Source organism: Aedes albopictus, chromosome 2 (genome assembly GCF_035046485.1).
Source record: "Aedes albopictus strain Foshan chromosome 2, AalbF5, whole genome shotgun sequence".
Classification (NCBI taxonomy): Eukaryota; Metazoa; Arthropoda; class Insecta; order Diptera; family Culicidae; genus Aedes; species Aedes albopictus.
In genome coordinates, this window is record NC_085137.1 from 377,577,847 (window position 1) to 377,598,222 (window position 20,376).

A 20,376-nucleotide genomic window follows, 5' to 3' on the forward strand; every position below is an offset into this window, starting at 1 on the left:
TCCATATTCTGAATCTGCATACCAAACTGAGCCGAAATCCAAATTTTCATCAATTTTGGTGCCTGGAAACCTATTTAAAAATCAATTTGAAATTTGTATGGGACCGATTTGTCGAATCACCCCTCGTCGCATTTTGTACTGAGTGGAGCTGTCAAGCAGTTGCCCAGCTGTCAAAAGGTGATTTCAAAAAATCTCTTTGAAATTGATTTTAGATACCAAAATAAAGTTCTAAAAATCTGAAAAAAATCATAGCGGCTCAGAAAAAGGTGCTCTTTCGTTTAAAAATAAAAAATCATTAAATTTTTCTTAATTTAAAAACCCAATTGGCAATAAAATTATCTCAGACCAGATTTGGGACAACCGTTAGTGTCATGGAATCAGATCCGGGTATCCCACCGAAAATTGCCATATATAAAAATGAACCAAACCCATACATACGACCAGGGATGCCATATATACAGATTAATCTGTATTATACAGATTTTTGAGCATCCGTACAGATTTCATTTAATATGAAATACAGATTTTTGAGCTAGATTTGTTATTTTTTTTCTGTATGGGATACAGATTTTTCACCCAAATTTTGTATGGGATACAGATTTTTGAAAATTGCGATACAGATTTTTAAAAAAAATCATCTGGCATCCCTGCCTACGACACATCAGATCGCAGATTTTTTGATTATCCAATAAACGGTTAACAAGAAAATAGCTTTAGATCACATAAGACTAGCTGTTGTGTAGCAGAACCAACGTTCATGTGAAAAATCAAATCGTGGCTTTGTTTAATGGCCTGATAAACATTCGGCATGAACAACAGTGACGAATAGGTTTCATCACATCGCACCATTTCAGATTCCTAAGGTGTAAATTTATAGCAGGATGGGTCAACGTTGAATGGAAAAATAAGAATTTGATCGTGTCATCCTTGAACAGAAGATGGCGGCTGTTTAAATGAATTTTGAGCTCTAAAACTATGTAAAATAAGTGTATTTGGTATGGGAAATATGTTCGGAGTCCACCAGAGTATCCAAGATAGCGGTCCAAAGTTCAAGATAATGCCCCGTATTCAAGTTAGCGCCTTTTTTTGAGAATTTTGAATTCTTGCATTATGGGCATGTGTTGTATGGAAACATGTCCAGAATTCAAAATCTGTGATCAGAAAACCCAAGCTGTGCACTGTTTCACAAGGTCTGTAATATGACTATAATTGGAATGGGGAAGAATGCCGGTCTTCGTCCAAAACTGGTCACCAGAAAATCATAGACGACATGCCAAAATTCAATACGGCGATTATTTCATGTAATTTTAGGTACGGAGTCCAAAAATGAATACCAGAACATCCAAGGTGGTGTCTCTATGTTCAAGATGGCGTTTAGTTTAGTTGGGGTAGATACCCGGAGTCAAAAAATAATGACCGAAAAATCTAAAATGACGTTTCAAAATTTTGCGGCTTCATGACACTTGTTTGGTTTGAATTTTGGATCGTTGTCTTATATTTTCTGAATATTGGATGTAATGCTAATATAAAATGTATCCATATTGAGTTGATTTAGCAAGCAGTTTTTATTTTGTATTTATGTCAATGTCATCAACATGTCGCTTGAGTTTTGTTGAAAGGATACTTAAAAGCACGAGAAAGGCACCATCACCACTAGGTGGATTAATTAGGGTTTTTTGTTCATATATTCATGAAAATCTGAGACCCTTCGGCCTATGTTACCATCACCACTGGGCAAATCACCGGTGGGCATGCTGACAGGTCGACCTTAAGAAGAAATGTCATGATGACAAATAGATTGACTTTGGGTTGAATTAAGAAGAGAACAAAACAGAAAACGTAGAAGATAGAAAGGTTGTGAAATTGGATAGCTAAAAGTAAAAGTTGAATTTGCTGATATTAATAGGGAGAGTTTATCTAATTGGGTGAAAAGATATTCATTTGAACTCGTAAGTAATTATACATCATTTGTATACCCTAAAATATAGAATTTATTACGCACAGGCTCTAACTTTACCGAAGGCAAACGGAGATTTGTCAGGTCGAAAGAACCACGAGTAATCACCACTATTGTAAGTTAATAGTTATCTAAATCCTTGCCTAAACCACATAATATTAATGATATAAATAAATCTTTTTAGTTTTTGAGCTGTGTGCTACGGCCTGCTACAAGAAAGTGTGCTCTTTAATAACGATCTGAACAGCCTAATTTGTACGATAATAAAAAAAATGCCCAATTAATACTTCAGCAACAAAATTGTTAAGAACAGCATATGAATTGAAAAAGGAAAAATTCTCAAAAAAAAAAATCAAAATGCCAAAATTTATCACGTTTACATATCTATAGAGACGAACCAGCCAAGGGCTGAAAGTCTCTTTAATAAAGACAAATCAATCAACGTTTACATAATTTGAAAGAACAGTATTTGAACAAAAATAGCATGAATTAGCTAAAAAAATGTTTGTGACTGAAATGCAAAAAATAATCTTATCATTATGGGTCATTATGGATCCTCAACAAAGATGTTTTTATTACCAAGACACGCTTGCTGGCAACATGGTCTGCTACATTTTTGTTTTGTTCATTCGACCTGCTTTCCATCGATTTTTTGTTCTGATCCTTATCCAAGACAGAGGTAAATAAACGGTAAAGTTTAGAGCCTCTTTAATAAACTAAATAAATAATAAACAATCCTTTATCAAGGTTTCATTGGGATTATTGTATGTACTAGGCTTTCAGTGGTTGAAAAAACAGTTCATGAAAGTAAAAACCTTACAAAGCTTTTCAGTTATTATTTAAGTTCATTTTATTTCATTTCTCATCTACTGATATTTATCAGTGATTTATTGCGCAAGTCTCAGTGACATATTTTAAGTGTGTACACGCACATCAATTATCTCGGCACTGTATCACTGAATGCGATCGCTGTGATCAGCAGAGCTTTGACTCTGAATGAAGCGAGAAATGAACACACAAATATCGCAGCTTGCAACTTGCGATCGTGATCAATACCTACTCGCGTTCTTAATTCTAATTAGTTTGTTCACACATGTGTGCCGGGCTGCGTGGTTGTATTGCTGCGGGTCTGGTGATGATCAGTTCGTTGCAAACGAGACCATTTGTAAGGTTTGTTTTTTTTTTCGCTAAGGGAGCGTCCATAAAGGCTAGGGGGAGTTAAAACTTGGTTAAAAAAATGCTAAGTCGTTTATGCGCGCTTCCTAAAGCTTCAGGAGGAGAAGCTTAAAATAGTACTTAAAAATCGATTGACAATAGTTTTATATGTCTCGAACTATATTTCATGTTTCAACCAAAGTAAAAATGATCTAGCTTTATGAGCATCCCAACCATAACACACTCGCGCATGATCAACCGCGACTAAGCGTTGGCGATCAGCGCCCGTTAGTAGTAGCGACGACTCGCGATGCGCGTGTAGGTACTTAAGTCTTGTTGTGTTGAACCCCGCGACAGCCAACCGCGACACATCGCGGTACCGGCTGCAGGGCCTCATCGTCGTTGCCTATGTAGGTGTTACTGCGTGCGTCCACCGACGAAGCTTGGGCATTTTTCGGTACCGATGTTCATTCTTGCTTTCAGTTTTATTTCAATCATTCGCGGCAACGGTCGATCGCGGTCCCGATCAGTTACTTTCTTCCCTTCGTGCACCCCATTTGTGGTAGCTCTTAGATCACGCGTGCTTACCTTAACTCTCCCTTCACCTTTCACACAAAAAAATAATCAATCACGATTGATACACAGTTGATGAAAAAACCGTGATAACCATTTTCATCGTTCAAGTGATTTTTTTTTGCGACTTTTCATTCACCGGAACGCGATTTTCGATTCGATCGGCAATCCTACAAGCAGCGAAAACTGTCACCGAAGTGAAACAATCTCTCCATCGAATCGAAACATTCGATCCGGTTTTGTGGTTTCGCGGAGATTCGCAAAGGCGCTGACACTTGTGTATTTTTTTTTTTTCGTTACTTAGCTCCCAATTCCATATAGCTGGACCCGCTTGTTGTCACCCACAGTTACAACCCGGTCTCATCCTGTAGTTGGTGTTTGCCGATAGCGAGATCCTCTTTGCTTCGCGCTGTATATCGGTTTGCAAATGATCTGTGATCTGGTTGTGTGCGAAAAGTGAAGACAAAAAAAAAGTTATGAAGTGCTGAAAAAATTATACACAGAAAGCTAAAAATATCGTCGCAGCTTATTTCTCGGACACGAAGAACCAGAGAGGCACGGTCACGTTCAACGCGAGCAACAATAACAACAGTCAAGCGGACATCGAACAACACTTTCTGGGAAAACTGCTAAAAGGTGAGTGTGGGCATATTTTTGTCTTCCTAGGGTGGTGAAAATTGAAATAATCGTCTTGTAATAACATGGCGGTGTATTGAACTGTATGGGCAAAAGTAAATGCATATTTAAAATAGTACAGGAGACAACGCCTAAATGGATGATTTTTTTAACATTCAAGCAAATCCATGAGAGTATAACGCATTAGGCATAGACATTGAGCATGTGGACGTTTGGCATAAGTAGGATAGGTAAAGTCTTAACAGATGACGTTTGAAAAGAATGACAAATAAAACTAAACGTTTATTATGCATATCGTATTTATATCAATCGTTGTTATGTTAGGATGCGCGACTCCTATGTATATAACATATGGTCAAATCTCAACCGTTACGTAGTTATTGAACTTCCCATGTTTTTGACTCTTATTGCCTTAACTGGCTATAACTTGAAAATGGTCAAACTTAACGCAGTTTTTTTACCCTTATTCGAAAGATTATTGAATTTTTTGTCAAATAGCATCTTTGAATCGATTAGTTTTGTTAAATAATTAAGTTTTCTAGAGCAAATAGCTCAAAAGTAGTGAGTTTCAATTTGTTTTTGTCAATTATCTTTAAAACATGCGTAATAAATTAAAATTCTTTCTTAGGCAAAGTTGTGGCCTCTGTTCCACTCTACAATTCGTTCTTCGACATGAAACTTCTACTTCTTATCGTTTTCTTGCAATTTCGATTTAAACATCACATTTCAGATCATAAATTTGCAACTGTCAAGGTAAGCACTTTTTTGCGCACTGTGTCGCACATTTCTCACTGGATTCGTTTAGGGATTTCGTCCACAAATTTTTCCGGAATTCTTTCAGACATTCCTTCCGGGATTCATTTAGAGATTTTCGCTGGATTGTTTGTAGTGCTGATTTCTCACGGAATTCCATTAGGGATTTGTCCCGCTATAGGATCCTCAAGGAAGTCCATCAAAGATTCCTCCACGCATGTATTCAGATATTCCTCCTGGAATTCCTGTCTTCCCGGGATTGATATCTTCCAAAATTCTTATATGAATTTCTTTTGGATTTTTTTCCAAAGTTTTGGCAGCGATTTCCACTTGGATTCCTTTCGAGATTCTGTCAAGCATTCCTGCAGGAATTCTTTCTGGAATTTGTTACAAGTTTAATTTTTGTGTTACATGTCCCATTTTAACTTGTAAACATTGTCCCAAATTAAACTCACATTTGTAATAGAGCATCATGAGATCTAATTTGGATGGAATACATTCAGGTTCTTTCGGGCCATGATTAACTAGAAGACATGTGCAGGCCCTTCCCTAACAGGGAAGTTAAAGTGTAGACATCTGATATTAAAACGAGATTCAGCTGCCTCTTTGGATTGGAATTTCCTTGACAAATCTCAAGCTACGAGCAACTAACGCTGTGAACAAAAAGGTTATCAGCCAGAAAAAAATAATACATAATAGAGGATTGACTGATGGACCAACAATAATTAAAAAGCCTCGTCATCCTTGGTTCAAAAATTGTTATACACTAGGGTAACAGGGCAAAATATATGTTCTGTGTTGTATATGTCCATATGTGCTGTCCTATTTTATTAAGTATTTGTAGTGTTCCACTACAATGTGTTATATTAATAATATGCGTTTGTAGTGCTCCAATTTGCTTTCTTTATCAATTCCGTTGGAAACTCCTGCCCGAATTCCTTCATTGATTCCTTCAATCACTTAACCTAATTTACAGTTCTATTGTCCACTAGGGCACTGCGTGAGCGATTCCAATTGGAAGTTGTACATACACTTTGTACAGCGCCTAAATGTATTCCATTTTAATTGTACTATATTGAACAGGTTGCCGTTGCGCTGCTTTCACTTTCTACCCTGTCATGGTAGAATGATGAGCACAAGGATGTTGATGTGTGGCTGTTGGTTGTTCCTGTTTCCAGTCCGATTGGGGGTCCATTATGAGTTGCCGTTCGCCGATGTCCAAGTATCCGGGTTCATTTGAGCCATGGGCTCAGAAGAGGGTCAGTGTCAACTGTTCTCAGGGGGAAAGAGCAACTGACGAAAGTACCGGGGCTGGGATCGAACCCATGACCATCTGCTAATGAAGCAAACGTGTAACCTCTACGCGACGGGCCCCGGCTGATTCACTGATTTCTGTCGGGTTCCTTTAGGGATATTTTTTCGACTTCCATAAAAAAAGATAAATTCTTCAAAGAATTTTCGAAGGAACCCCTAACAATCTCTGCAGAAATTCTACCCTGAGGAGAATAAATCATTGGAGCAGTATTCGAAGAAATCTTTGATGCAATTTCTGAAGCAATTCTTGGAGGAATCTTCGGAAAAATACTTGGAGGAATCCATTTTCCTTTAGAGATTTCTTTTCGGGACTCTTTCAAGGATACCTTTGCGATTCTGCCATAGACTCTGTCCATTGAGAATTCCTCCAAATGGTTTTTCAATGAATCCTTCCGCAACTCCTTCCGGACTCTTCCACGGATTATTTCCGAGATTTCGCGTGGATTGTCTCCCGGAATTCCATCAGAGGTATTTTTTAGGTTCCTTCAGGGATTCTTCCGGGATTCCATCTGGAATTCTCCATTTATTTTTCCCAGGTTTCCTTTAGAGATTCATCCAAGATCAATTCCGAGTTTCTTTCAAGGATTCTTCCCGGAGTTTCTTTTAAGATTTCTGCCAGGATTATTTCCGAATTTTTGGTTTCTCGCGGGATTCTCTTTAAGATTTCTCTCGGTACTATTTTCGGAATTATTTCTGGTATTTCTTCCGAGATTCAGAATGCCTCCTCGATTTGTGCAGGGATTCATTTGCTGATTTCTATCGGGATTCTATTAGGGATTTATAGCAATATTTCTTCAGAATTTTTTGGTTTTGGTTGTCCGTTTGGTTTTCGCCAAGAATACCTTCAAAGATTCCTGTATTGTTTTTTTTTTTCATAACTGGTATAGATTCCTTCCAGTTTTTTTCCGGGATTTTTCCATCGATTTCCCCTGAAGTTTCTTTTGGGATCCGTTCCGGATTTTCTTAAGAGATTACTCCTGGATTTGTTCAAAGATTCCTCGAGAAAGTCTTTCTGGGATTTTGTTAGGAATCTCTTCCTGAATTTCTCCATTAATTCCTCTAAGAATTCCTCCAGGGAAACTTGACCGCATACCACCGGATGAATTTTTGGAGAAACCCTTAAAACCTTTGGAAAAGTTGACGGGAGTAACTCTAGGAAGACTTCGGGAATAAATCTTTGTAGAAATGTTCATTCAAAGAAATCCTTGAAGTAACTTCTGAACGATTTTATATTGAATTATTGATGAAGTTCTTGGAGGAATTTCTGTAAGAATTTTTAGGAAATTTCTTAGTAAATTGTTGAAGCAATTTCTGAACGAAACGTTGGAGGAACTCATGAAGGAGCCTTTGGAAAAAATCGTAAAAGTATTATAACCTTAACCGAATGATATAAGAAATACCTGAAAGAAAAACTGAAAAAAACTGATGTTATTCTTGATGGAATTTGTTAAAGATTTCCTGAAGGAATCTTTGAAGAAATTCCTTAGCAATCCTTGCAGAAATTTCTAAAGGAATCTTTGGGAATCCTTGGAGGAATCCCGGCAGAAACAGTGGAGGATGTTTCGAAGAAATACTTGAGAAATTACTTAGATAATATTTGGTGAAATTAAAAAAAAAAATCTATGAGGGTATTTCTAAAGGAATCCATGTAGGAAAACATGTAGTAATGCCTGAAGAAATCTTTGAAAGAATTTCTTAAAGGGTTCCAAAAAATTGTCATTGCGATAATTTCTGGAAGATTCCGTGGAGACATTTCTGAGGAAATCCTTTGAAAAGCTCTTGAAATAATACTCGAAAAAGATTTCAAAGCGATTGCTGGAGGGATTTTTAGAGTAATCAATATAAAGTGAAATATAAATGATGAAATCTCAGAAGGAATCCTTGGACAAGTTTCTGAAATTCCCTGAGGGGAGTTCGATTATTATTTTAAGATTTCATTCGGAGAAACCTGCAGAATCATTTAAGGAACTCCAGAAGAAATCCTTGGAGATTTTTTTGTATGAATCCTTAGGCAAATTCTCGAATGAATTTTTGAAGAATTTCCTGGTGAAGAATTCTCCCTTATGCAGCGTTTCCCATAAGGTTGCTTAGAAGAAACCCCTAAAAAATGCAGGAATATTGGAATGAATCTTTGGAGTATTTTTTGCAAACTCAGAGAAATAAATTCTGAAAGGAATGGTGAAATTTCCGAGGGCATCCATGGAGAAATTTTTGGAGGTGTTTTTGATTTTTTTTTGTTGATAAATATTTGATTGAATACTTGAATATATTCAAAGGTCCTATGGTGATGTATTTAAAGAATCCTTGAATATACTAAGAGGTGAACCAGCCTGTAGCTGAATTAATCGCTTGGAGATATCCCTGATTCTGAAGATATTCAAGAAAGAATAGTTGCGGATTCACCCAACTTTGGTTTCGATTCACTTGAACAAGGTTTGAAATAAATTGAAACTATCGGAAATTGAGGAAAATTGGTTTTTGCTATTGTCATCAACTGCAAAAGCCGAAACAGTTCTCATACCCGTCTATTTTTTTTTTTTTTTTTGAAAATTTCTTGGAGAAATCTCTGCAGGAGGAAAATTTTAGTTGAATTCTTTGGAAAAATCGTTTAACGAGTTCTTAAAGAACTTTTTCAACTTTTTTCAACAAATCCTTATAGGCATTCCTGAAGGAATCATTGAAGGAACTCTTCGAAGAAATTCTGGAGATTTCCCTGAAGTCTTGTAAATCGTTCGAAATCGTGGAAGAATTGCCGTAGGATTCCTTGAAGGATTATCGGAAGAATACGTGGAGAAATTACTGAAGGAAATTTTAAAACATTCCTGAAGAAATCCTTGAAAAATTATCTAAATTAATCCATGAAGGAATTTTTGTAGCATTTTTCTGAAAGAATCATCGGAAGCAGGGACGTGCAATTTCGAAAGGAAAACATGACGCACGAAAGCTGTAGCAAATCGTTTCCCATGCGACGAGACTGCTGCGATGCTTCATAACTCACACTGCAACACGCTCGTTCATTATTGCTACTGAAACAAGTGTGTTTGAAAATTGCAGTGAAACACTTTGAATTTTCGTTTCAATTGTGGGTCATTGAAAAATTTCAATGTGCTAAAAACACTATTTTAAACAATTTTTCAAATAGTGGTGCACACCAACAGAACGATCATTATGCTTTATGAAAAAGGAACACAAGTTCGACCGCTTAAATCCAATTAACCGGCGCCCGTAACCATTGAGAGACTAACGCGCAAGAGTGAGGCACTACTGTTCTGCTGAGTGAAGCACGCAACGCCAACCCGAAGAGAGACTACCGAGTGCTACGATGAATGAGAACGTTTTCCGAATTGAAAAGAAAGACTCGTATAGTGTGTCAAACAGATACAGTGACTCATTCAAATGTTGCATGAAAGTGTATCATTGAAACGAAATTAAACGCCCCTGATCCGAAGCCTTCTTGAAGGAACTCTTGGAGAACCGCCTGAAGAAATCTTTGAAGGACCTCCTAAATGAGTTCTTGTAGAAATTTCTGAAAAAAAAAACTATCCTTGGGGAATTCCTAGAAAAAAAAAAAACCTAAATGCTTGCCTAAAGAAGCATCAGTGAGAATTCAAGTAAAAGTCATCAAGAAAACTTTCGGAAAAATCTCTGGAGGAACCCCTAGTGAACTCCCTAGGAGAACTACAAAAGAAATGCACTAAAAAAAAAGCTCTTAACAGCAATCTCTGAGAATACACAATGGCTTTACATAATAAATGGCAGGCCTTTTTACACCATATTGGTGGGTGACACAAAACTTTTAGTCGATGACATCATGTTATGTATGACGCCAAGTTCTGTAGAAATCAGTTGAAAGCTTATAGATTATTATACTGCTCTCATCCTAAAATTGATCCATCTTATGTTCAACGACACTTTGATTTATATTTTATAAAATGTTGTCAATTAAAGTAAAGACTCAATACACAAAGTCTCGATAAAATTTCTTGTTCATCGTGCCAAATTTGAGTAATTATATGTTGAAATAGCCCGGAAGCAAATGTGAGTACATATTAGATGAAAGATTACCATATGCCCCATTTTATCGGGAATTTATTTTCTTGTACGTACCTCCTCAATCTAGCTCAAGTCAGGACAACATTGGCCAGCCATGATGTTCTAACAACTAAGCACACATCTCTTAGCTGTCGGTCAATGTCAGTGCTTGGACGCCGAAGTGATAACCACTCGGCAGTTTTTCTTCCCTTCTGTTGGTTCTGTTTCGCGCGAATTTGTTCTCTCGTCGAGTTGCATGGTTCACGAAGGAATACAAAGAAGATGCTCCGATATACAAAAGCTGCGACGAGGAGCGATCATCACTAAGTATAACACTTGCTGAAGCTCTCTCATCGTTGGCTTGGAACAACTGTGAACATACGTTATTTTTATCATTTATTTATTTTTATCAATATTTATATATTTATTTTAGCTCTCAAAACGTAACATACCAATTAATTTAATTGTATCAATGATGTGGCAGGTTGCGTTGCCATAAAAATCAAGAGTTAGAACACTATTCTGGCAAAAAACATTGTTGCCGAATGCTTCGCTTTCATTAACGTGGCCGAGTATCCTCTCGTATAGAACCGGGAAAGAGAATGAGTAGTATTTCGGGAAGCGTTCCCGAGCATGTTGCTTCACGAACTGCTACATTCGCGAGTGTAGCACAAGCTGAGTATAGACCGTTCAGTGGTTCGCGATAAAATTCCAAACTCTGGACTCAATGTTATCGACTGATCCATGGAAGCACGAGGTATTGTGATGACAAGAGCTATTATGGACGCTTCTGACACATTCCACGCACTTCTACACCGTGATTTTGAACTTTATTGAACGATATTTCCGGGCTCTTGCTGTCGGTTTTGATTTTTTTTGCATCAAAATGAAGATAATTACTTAGACTGATACAAATTTTGACTTTTTGTCTCCCCCCCCCCCCCTTCAAAAATTTTTGGCTGGATTTTGCATTTTGAGGGGGAAGATAAAAAAATATTTATCAAAATTTTGGGTCTTGCCCAAAATTCTTTAACAAATCCGATGAGTTTTTAATACTTTTCAAATTAAATGCTTTATTATTTTAATCCCCCCTCGACCAGTCAAAGAGTGGTGGGACAAAAAGTGAAATAAATTTTTGTAACGGCCTTATATTCTCCGAATAGTATTTACCTGAAATTTTGAAAACTGCGTCTAGAAAGTAGCACAAAAGTGGCGTTCGGTTAAAATTCGTAATTTTTGGTGTCCCGTTACGCTGTATTTCTTTATTGCTGTCGAAGTACAAAAGTCCAATTCCCAATTCCCCCCAAGGCATAAAATGAATCTTCTATTCAAAGCTAATCGTTTGATATGCTGATTAGAATGTATTCAACAATATAGAAATTTTTGGAAGCAAATGTTGGATTCTCGTGCAAAACGTAACGCGTGGAATGTGTCTTCTTCCAGTCTATCGACTTACCATTTTGCAACCCAAGGAAACCTGAAAAGGCTCTACATCTTAAATCCCCCTCATCTAAGCACGCTTTTTTGCGAATAACCTCTCATCACCGACCTTTTCGCGAGAACCGTTTTTAACCTTCCGTTAATCGCGCTGTTGTACTTTGTACAACACATGAGAATTATCGACTATTACTTTGAAACCATCTTTTCTATCGATGTCAACCCCAAATGTATTCTACAGGAATCTTATTTGGAATATTATAAGACTTTTTTTGAAAACAGTATAACTCCTTATAATGCGGAAAATTGAAAATCGCAATATGAAGAACGTACTATATTTAAGTAAGATAGACAGTTGAATGTGAATTAGTGTATTTCAAAATCTAAATGATCTAGAAATATGGTGTCTTCGGCAAAGTTACTTGGGATATCAAGGGCTTTCGCGAGGTGATCTGAGAAATTCAGATTTCAACCGATAGGCGGCGCTAGTGAGCATGTAAGGGCCTAGTCTAGTCTAGTCTAGTCTACACATACATAGCCATTCATTGAAAGAATCCTGGAAAATGATAGAATCGACTACTTCTACCATTTTTCTTGTCATTATCAATACTTGCAAGGCATCGGAGATGTATTACAAGTATTGAAGCGGCCAGGCCTACTGTGCAGCGTTATTGAATACAATTGAACAGAACTATGAAACGGCGACATCTCGTCAGCCGCTTCGTATCGTATGTGTAATAAATGTGAAGCAAAAACGTTGGGAGTGATGTTGCTAAGAAAGTTAATGTCACTCCGTTGGGGCTCCTCTCCTTCCTGGGATGGGACAAAGGTATTTATGGTATTAACCCCTTATGTCCTGGCTCGAAAGCCTAGGTTTAAGCGCCATTGCTCGCTCTCTGAAACGAGAAGAAAATATAACGATCCCTTCCCCGACTGGATTTAATACCCTGTATTATTAACCAGCAAAAAGAATACATTACACACCACACCTTGCGCTGTCCATTTTTTTTCCGTGGACTAGCGTGATGCGCATAAGGTCCAATTGATCGTGCGCAGGCGGCACCGCATTATATATACAGAAAATAAAATGCAACATCTACGCCATCTACTGTTATTATACTGCCGATTGCGATAAATTTAACGGATCAAATCAGAACGAACTGCTAGTGAGCATGTAAGGGCCTGTCCATAAACTACGTAGACTCAGAGGGGGGGACGGGGGGGTCTGGCCAAAGTCTCCGGTCCATACAAATTTCGAAAATTTTGTATGGACGAAAGTCTACGAGGGGGGAGAGGGGGGGTCTCATATTGCCAAAATTGAGTCTACGTAGTTTATGGACAGCGCCTAATTGTTATATCCCATATAACTCAGGATCCTGAGTACTTAGAAAGATGGTGTCTTCGGCAAAGTTGTTTGGTTGGTTAAACACTAACTGATGGAGAGCCGTTTGGTTTGAAACTCCACATCTAGGTGGCGCTAGTGGGCATTGACATTTTATAACTCATATATCTCGAGATCCTGATTACTTAGAAAGATTATGTCTTCAGCAAAGTTGTTCAGTAGATCGAACACTAACTGATGGAGAGCCGTATGATTTGAAACTTCACATCTAGGTGGCGCTAGGGGTATTCAAATTTTATAACTCATGTGTCTCAGGACCCTGATTACTTAGAAAGATGGTGTCTTCTGAAAAGTTGTTTAGTAGATCAAACACTAACTGATGAAGACAAATATGACGTGCAATTTTACATCCAGGTGGTACTAGTGAGCATTCCCATTTTATACCGCATATATCTCAAGATCCTGAATACTTAGAAAGATGATGTCTTCGACATTGTTGTTTGATGGATAAAGGATGGATGTACTTATCCCGTGACATTGACAACCTTAAGATAGAGTATATTGAAATACGACGGTCAGATATTGAACATTTTACTAAGCGCTTTAACTTCATGTAAAATTAATCAATCAAGTGCAAATTTAAACAAATTATAATCAACTAGTTGTGTAATTTTTAAATTTTGAAAACTTTCGGAAGTATAAAAACTAAAAGCTCGTTTATTTTTTTCTAGATGAACAATAACATGTTCATGCTTTTGCAAATTTACAACTTGCGTTTTCTGGTGGCAGAAGCACGAATCAAATGGTCAATCAACTGAAAGCCCTTGATCTACCAATCATCCTTGCCAAAGATATCAACTTCCCAGGTAATCAGACTCGGAGATATATGAGATATAAAATTTGCATACTCATTAGCACCACTTACTGGCGAAATATTGATTTCAACGACCCATCAACCAAATGCACTTAACAAATTAAACTGGTGAAATTTCAAATTAAACTGCGAATCATCCGTAAGTCCTTGACCTACCAAATAACTTTGTCAAAGACACCATCTTTCTAAGTAATCAGGATCCCGAGATACATAGAATATAAAGTTTATTTGCTCACTAGCGCCGCCTAGTGGTGGAATTTCCAATTAAACGGCCAATAATCTGTAAGCCGTTGACTTACCAAACAACTTTGCCGAAGACACCATCTTTCTAAGTCATCAGGATCCTGAGATATAAGATATAACATGATATTGCTCACTAGCGCCGCCTAGTGGACGTATTGCGAATCAACTTTGTCAGCATCAAGTAGCCCATGAAATTTACAACAACTTTGCCAAAGGCAGTCCTCCTCTAAACAATCAGGATCCTTAGATATTTCAGAATGTATGGGTGTTGGCGCGAGTACTGAAAGGTTAAGTCACCCTACTGCTTTTTTTCACACCATCGAAGTTACGGAGAAATGCTGATAGAATTTACATTTATTGATACTACTGTGGAGCCTCGTAGCCGTGCGGTTAGGGTCACCAAGCTTCCAATCGCACGATGCTGTGGGGCGAGGGTTCGATTCCCACTCCGGGCGATGAAACTTTTCGTGAGAACAGTTTTTTCTTCGTATCCACTGCATGATCCGTGTGTCCGTTGTCTAGTGTTAAGTTTCATTCAGTCTGTACAGCCTCTGCAGAGCTCTGGCTGAAGACGGTGTCCGTGTCTTTTTTTCACTCTTTCGCAACTTCGAGTGTATTATAAAATTCCATGAAGAAGTAAACCAGCAAAACCGATGTTATTGCGTAACGAAACATACCTTAGAACGAACTGATAAACTTTCAGATCGATTTTCTAAAGCAGTACACTTTAACGGTTTTCTCACGTCAAAAAGTCGTTTCACAATTCGTTTTTTTTTTTTTTCTTGAGAGTTTATCCATCCTGAAAATCGGAACAGTTTAAGGGCCACATTTTATCTTCTAATGCCCTCTCGGTTGAGCAACCATCCAATAACATTCCATTTGGTTCCGATTTCATCTCGTCCCTGCATACTTCCCCTCATTTGCAACCGATAGCGAACAATAATAATCAATTTAGTACTTTACATCGCGAGTGGGTCATCAAGTGGGTTCACCACTTGAGAGAAACTGCTATGTGTGGCACTATTGCTCGACCGACAGTAGAGCACACATTACCGAGAGGAGATCTAGTCCGTGTGGGTCGACCTGGCTAGAGCTGGCCAAGAACCGGCCGCGTTTTATCTCATGCCCGTATAGGCGCAGTTCCAATATGGGTTAGCAGTGTGGCTAACTGGCAGCGGTGGCGTCGTCGTCATCGTCGTCGTGTGTTGGTTATTATTTGCAGTTCCTATTATTGCCACACACCGCAACGTAAGCGGTCTCAAGATGCTGGGGGAGATGCGGAATGACACGGCGTCGGACGAACGCGGACGGCGTCTAGGCTTGGCAATCCTAAACCCACCTCGAGAAGGGAATTTTACATCGCGCGTCGCCATCAGGCTTGGCTCGGAGACGACTTCTACTGTGAGCAAAGTGTGTTGGCGGGTTGGCGCGAAGGTCTCTTGGCCGCCGCCGACTGCGGCATATACCTACTCGATACACGTACGATACGAACATTAAAATCGGCTGGGGTGTTGTCGTTGTGGATGTGGATGCGGCACCAATGGCCAATTTATTGCCAACTCGTGGGATGATGATCCGAAACGAATAATATTGTTTCGGAGTGTTATGAAAATACTTTCGCACATTTCGGCCGGGTAACTCGAGATCAAGGTTACGTCACTTTCAAGGAACGTGCTCAGAATGTGCATTATCTCGTAAATTTAGCTGCGTCTGTGAATGAATGTAACATGCCGACACTAATCAATAAAGCAATCAAGAGCAATGTAAACAATTCAGAACAGCGGTTGCTCTTCGGTCTTCGCTACTGTGCACGCTGGAGTGGTTGGTAGTAGCTATCATAAATCCAACACGAGCGCCACATTAGTCTCAGAAATTGTTTGCCAGTGATATTGTAGATTAATTTTTCTTCAAATAAGTGTTACAAAATCATAATACCTACGCTTAAAAGTAATATGTTTTAAGAAACATGCGCACTCAAAACAACTTTCAATGAAAGCAACCAAAGTAACTTACCGGTAACAAAGACGAATATATTTCAACCGATGATTTCATAACACCTTACTGTCAGCCAGCAGTACCTATATTCAAACTCACGTGTGAATAATCCGTACACGGTCACTCCTCGCGCGCTGTAAACAAGAAATATGCCCACGCATTTCTGAACAGTTTTACGTTACTGTCTCTTGCCAAGCTGCTTAAAGTGCATAGCTGTCCCATGCACGGTAGAAGAAGTCGTTGATAAAATGACGAACAAAATAAAAATTCAGGAATTATGCCAAGAAATGTTGTAAATTGGCAAGTACTAACACACTATTCCTTCAAATATTATTCACCACAGTTCCATAAAAGCAGGAAGATTGTGTAATGTATCGACTACAAAATATAGTCCCAGTTAATACCTTGCAGTGCATCCACCTAACAGATCAACGGTATAATTGCTTAATCAGCATGTGAGCTGCGCTCGAGCAAATCAGGGCCGCCCGACTGGTGTTATTATTTGCTTCTGTCGTTGGCTTTGCTTGTATACACGGTGGCAAAGATCTACGATCTGTTGACAGTGCAGTACTTAGTGCCTGACGGTTGTGTATGGACTTGGGTGCGAATACTCACTGGACTGGAGATTTGGTGCGGACCATAGGTGTTAGGATGGGTTTGCTAATGGAAGATATTCTGAAAATGTATAGACTGCTTCAGAAATTATAAATACACTTTGTTTATTAACCCTCTAATACCCAATCCCGCCTTTAATAGTTTGAGCATTTTTGTAATTTTTGTTTCGTGGAAAATCAATTTTTTTATATTTTTGGCTGACCTGGGGCTGAAAGTCTCGATAATAAAGATAAAAAAAAAAAATATTTTTGGCTGATGTTAAGGACTGTTCTGTTTATCTCAAAATGGTTTTTGCTGTATTTTAAAGCGTATTTACATTTTTTAAAAATCATTGAAAAATTGATGTTTTAGTCACCTTTTAAAAGTCATTGTTTATTTTGTATTGAATCGCTACAATTAACATATTTTAAATTTTTCCTAAATCATTCTATCCTTGTTTAATAATTTAAGGGAATCGAATACACTCTAAAATTATTTTCCTTAAAATTACACGGAAAATAAAATTTTCTGTGAAAAAAATTTAAAATAATAATATTTCAACAATAATCATAAAATCTCAAAATGTTTTCATCTGAAAAAATACGTTCCCCAAATTGGCTTCCAGGAAATATATGAAAAAGTGGGGATGTTCAAAAATAAAAATTAGAAAAATGAAAAACTGAAATTCACGAAATCGAGAATCAAAAAGAATCATCTTCCAAAACCTGTTTAAATCGATTTTAGATGACGAAAAATGATATTTAGATCAACATAAAAAATTTGGGTATTAGAGGGTTAAATTAAATGAACTGTTCTAATGTTTTTTACCAACTTCTTTCAGAGTATAGCATATTGTTCTCCATATTTTTATATTTCCTTTCAATTGTCTTGATATTTTAAAGAACAGTCGAGTTCTCTAACAAATAACTTATTTGTTTTTCAAATTTGCATTTGCACAAAGGTGTTTTTTAATGGTTTCAACATTATTTATCACTAGATGATTATGATGATGATGATGATGATTGTGTACCCACCATCAGCGCAAGGATTACCTATGGCTGCAGAGTCATACCGGAACGGAATGATCTACCTGATGGTTTGTTGTAGCAGGATAAGCTAAATTCACTGGAGACCTTCGGAAAACAACATGATAATTGTTATCTCGTGACAAAGTCTGGCCACCCCACGAACATTTGCCCGGAAACCAGTTCATTTAACTTCCTTAGGCTACCCCTCCGAAATCCCCATATATGTCATGTTCAAATATAAAAAGTAATAAGGAACGAACTCACCGGGTAATCCTGACCAGCTGGTTTTCTATGTTTGGCTTTGGTCTCAGCATGCAAACGGTCCAAACCATATAAAATGTGTACTCGTTCACACCACTCGCTGATTCTCCGATCGTCCATCGAAGAATCCGAAAAAATACATAAGCGATAATACCCGACGCACTGAAAAACAATCTCTTGGATACTAGCATTTCCGAATTCGGAATAACGACGAACACGAGCACCATGATGCGGGCAATGTGGTATCTTGTTCAACATTATTTATCACTAGATACCAAAAATTATCTAAATGTTTATCATATTCGCTTTCTCAACAACTTGTCTAAGGAATGCCTTGATCAAAATTTGTGAAAAATCGATAAAGGCATTTCCACAATATATTTTTGGAGATCAAGTTTCTTATTTTTTAAGATTTTCTACGGAACATAAGAACTACCCACACAGATTCTTAGCTTTCCTGAACGCATTCAATCTAAACAAACTTATTTTTCAGCTCATTCAATCCTTCAGAGGGCAAAGTTTGTCATACCATAGAAATAAGTGCAGTAAGCAGTAATTAACACATTCGTTACTCTTACCAATCGAGAAATATCTGTTATTATCGATACAGTATTTTTTATTGTGTTTGGAAATTAAATATTTTATCTGTGAGATTTTTTTCTTTTCTACTATGCTAAATTTTTTGACCACTTTGTGCAACTTCAAATTTTAATCATCTAGTTTACAGAGCCCTATTTTTTAACTTTTATCAGAAACATTAACAAAATTGGTATTATTTGCTTCATTAGCATGTTTACTATAAGAGCTAGGAGACACTTTTTTGGATATTGTGCTCAAATTGAAATGGCAGTTAATCGTCAGTGTATTTATATTTTCTGAAACAGTCTATAATCAAGGTAGAATAATTGCAATGAGAATCTCTGCTTCTCCAAGAACCCCTAAAAGAATTTTTGGGAGTTGGGTTATAGTATTCAGAGTTGCACTTTATCAATTTTATGGTTTAATATGCAATGAACACTAGAGAAAATTTCCCACCACATACTCTCACTCTGCAGATCAGTAAAATGTGTTCTCCTTTCAGAATTCCTCAATGGGTTTCTCCTTAAGTTTCGTAACAAATTCCACCAAGATATTTATCAGGAATTTCTCACGAGGAATTTCTAGGGATGCCTTCTGTAAACTCTTCTCTGTAGCGAAAGTTTCTCCTTGGAGCTCTCTGAGGATTCCCATCATTGGACTTATTCCACAGTTCTACGGATACCTCCTGAAATTCCCGAAGAATTCTTTCAATGGTTTCTCCTGGAAGTCCACCAAAACATAAACACAAGAGTTCCTCCAAGCATTCAGGTATTTCTTCTTAAATCTACAACATGGGTAAGTCTGGATACTGCCCAAAGAGTAAAATGTTCATTGTCGATGAGAACAATAAACGTGAATAATAAAAATGCCACACTGTGGGCAACACGCATTTGCTCCCATCGTTTCTTTCTATGGTACTGTTTTATAGAAATGGAAAGGAATCGAGGCGCAATGATGGAGATGAAACTTGGCGACATATATGTATGTATACCATACAACCAAACATTTTTGAAGGCATCATTTTAATCTAACGAAGGTTTTTCTAGTTATAATGCTTTTAAGAATAAAAAATGGGTTTTTTATTCGCCTTTTTCAAAGCTATTTTTTATCTGTATTAAGGTGAATATATAACGAAACCATCCCTCGAATTTTCAAGAGCACAAATCTGAAGAACCAAATGTCTCACCACGCTGAAAAGTTGATCGATTGGTCACCCGCTGGTGGTGACCAATCGATCAACTTTTCATCACAATCCATCATTTGGTTCTTCAGATTTGTGCTCTTGAAAATTCGAGGGGTGGCTTCGTTATATATTCACCTTAACGAGATTTTTATCCCTAGGCTAGTTCATCTCGGGACCCAAGCTTTACTTCCCTTCCGAAGGAAGAACTCACGAGTTTGTAGGGAGTGGGATTCGATCCAGGTCCTCGGCGTGATAGTCAAGTGTTCTAACCATCGCACCAGGTCCGCTCCACATTTTCAAAGCTTCAAGCTAGGTGAAGTATATTGCAAAACCAAAAACATAAAAAAAAAATCCGGAAGGAGCTCATACGTGTTCAGAATAGGAAGCAATCAGTGAAGTACTAGATTGAAAGTAGTGAGC

General features: G+C 37.7%; 1 protein-coding gene across 3 annotated transcripts in view; it reads left to right on the top strand.

Annotated features, from left to right (window-relative positions):
• The first annotated feature begins 3,545 nt into the window (after window positions 1-3,545).
• The window catches only part of LOC109422889 (uncharacterized), a 93,112-nt gene continuing 76,281 nt past the window's right edge, over window positions 3,546-20,376 (top strand). Inside the window, exons 1-2 of one of the 3 annotated variants that reach the window (XM_062853026.1) lie at window positions 3,546-3,674; window positions 3,990-4,321. The gene's annotated coding sequence lies outside the window, so the exon portion shown is untranslated. The remainder of the gene's footprint in view (window positions 3,675-3,989; window positions 4,322-20,376) is intronic. The other 2 variants (XM_062853028.1, XM_062853027.1) reach the window with 2 other exon arrangements.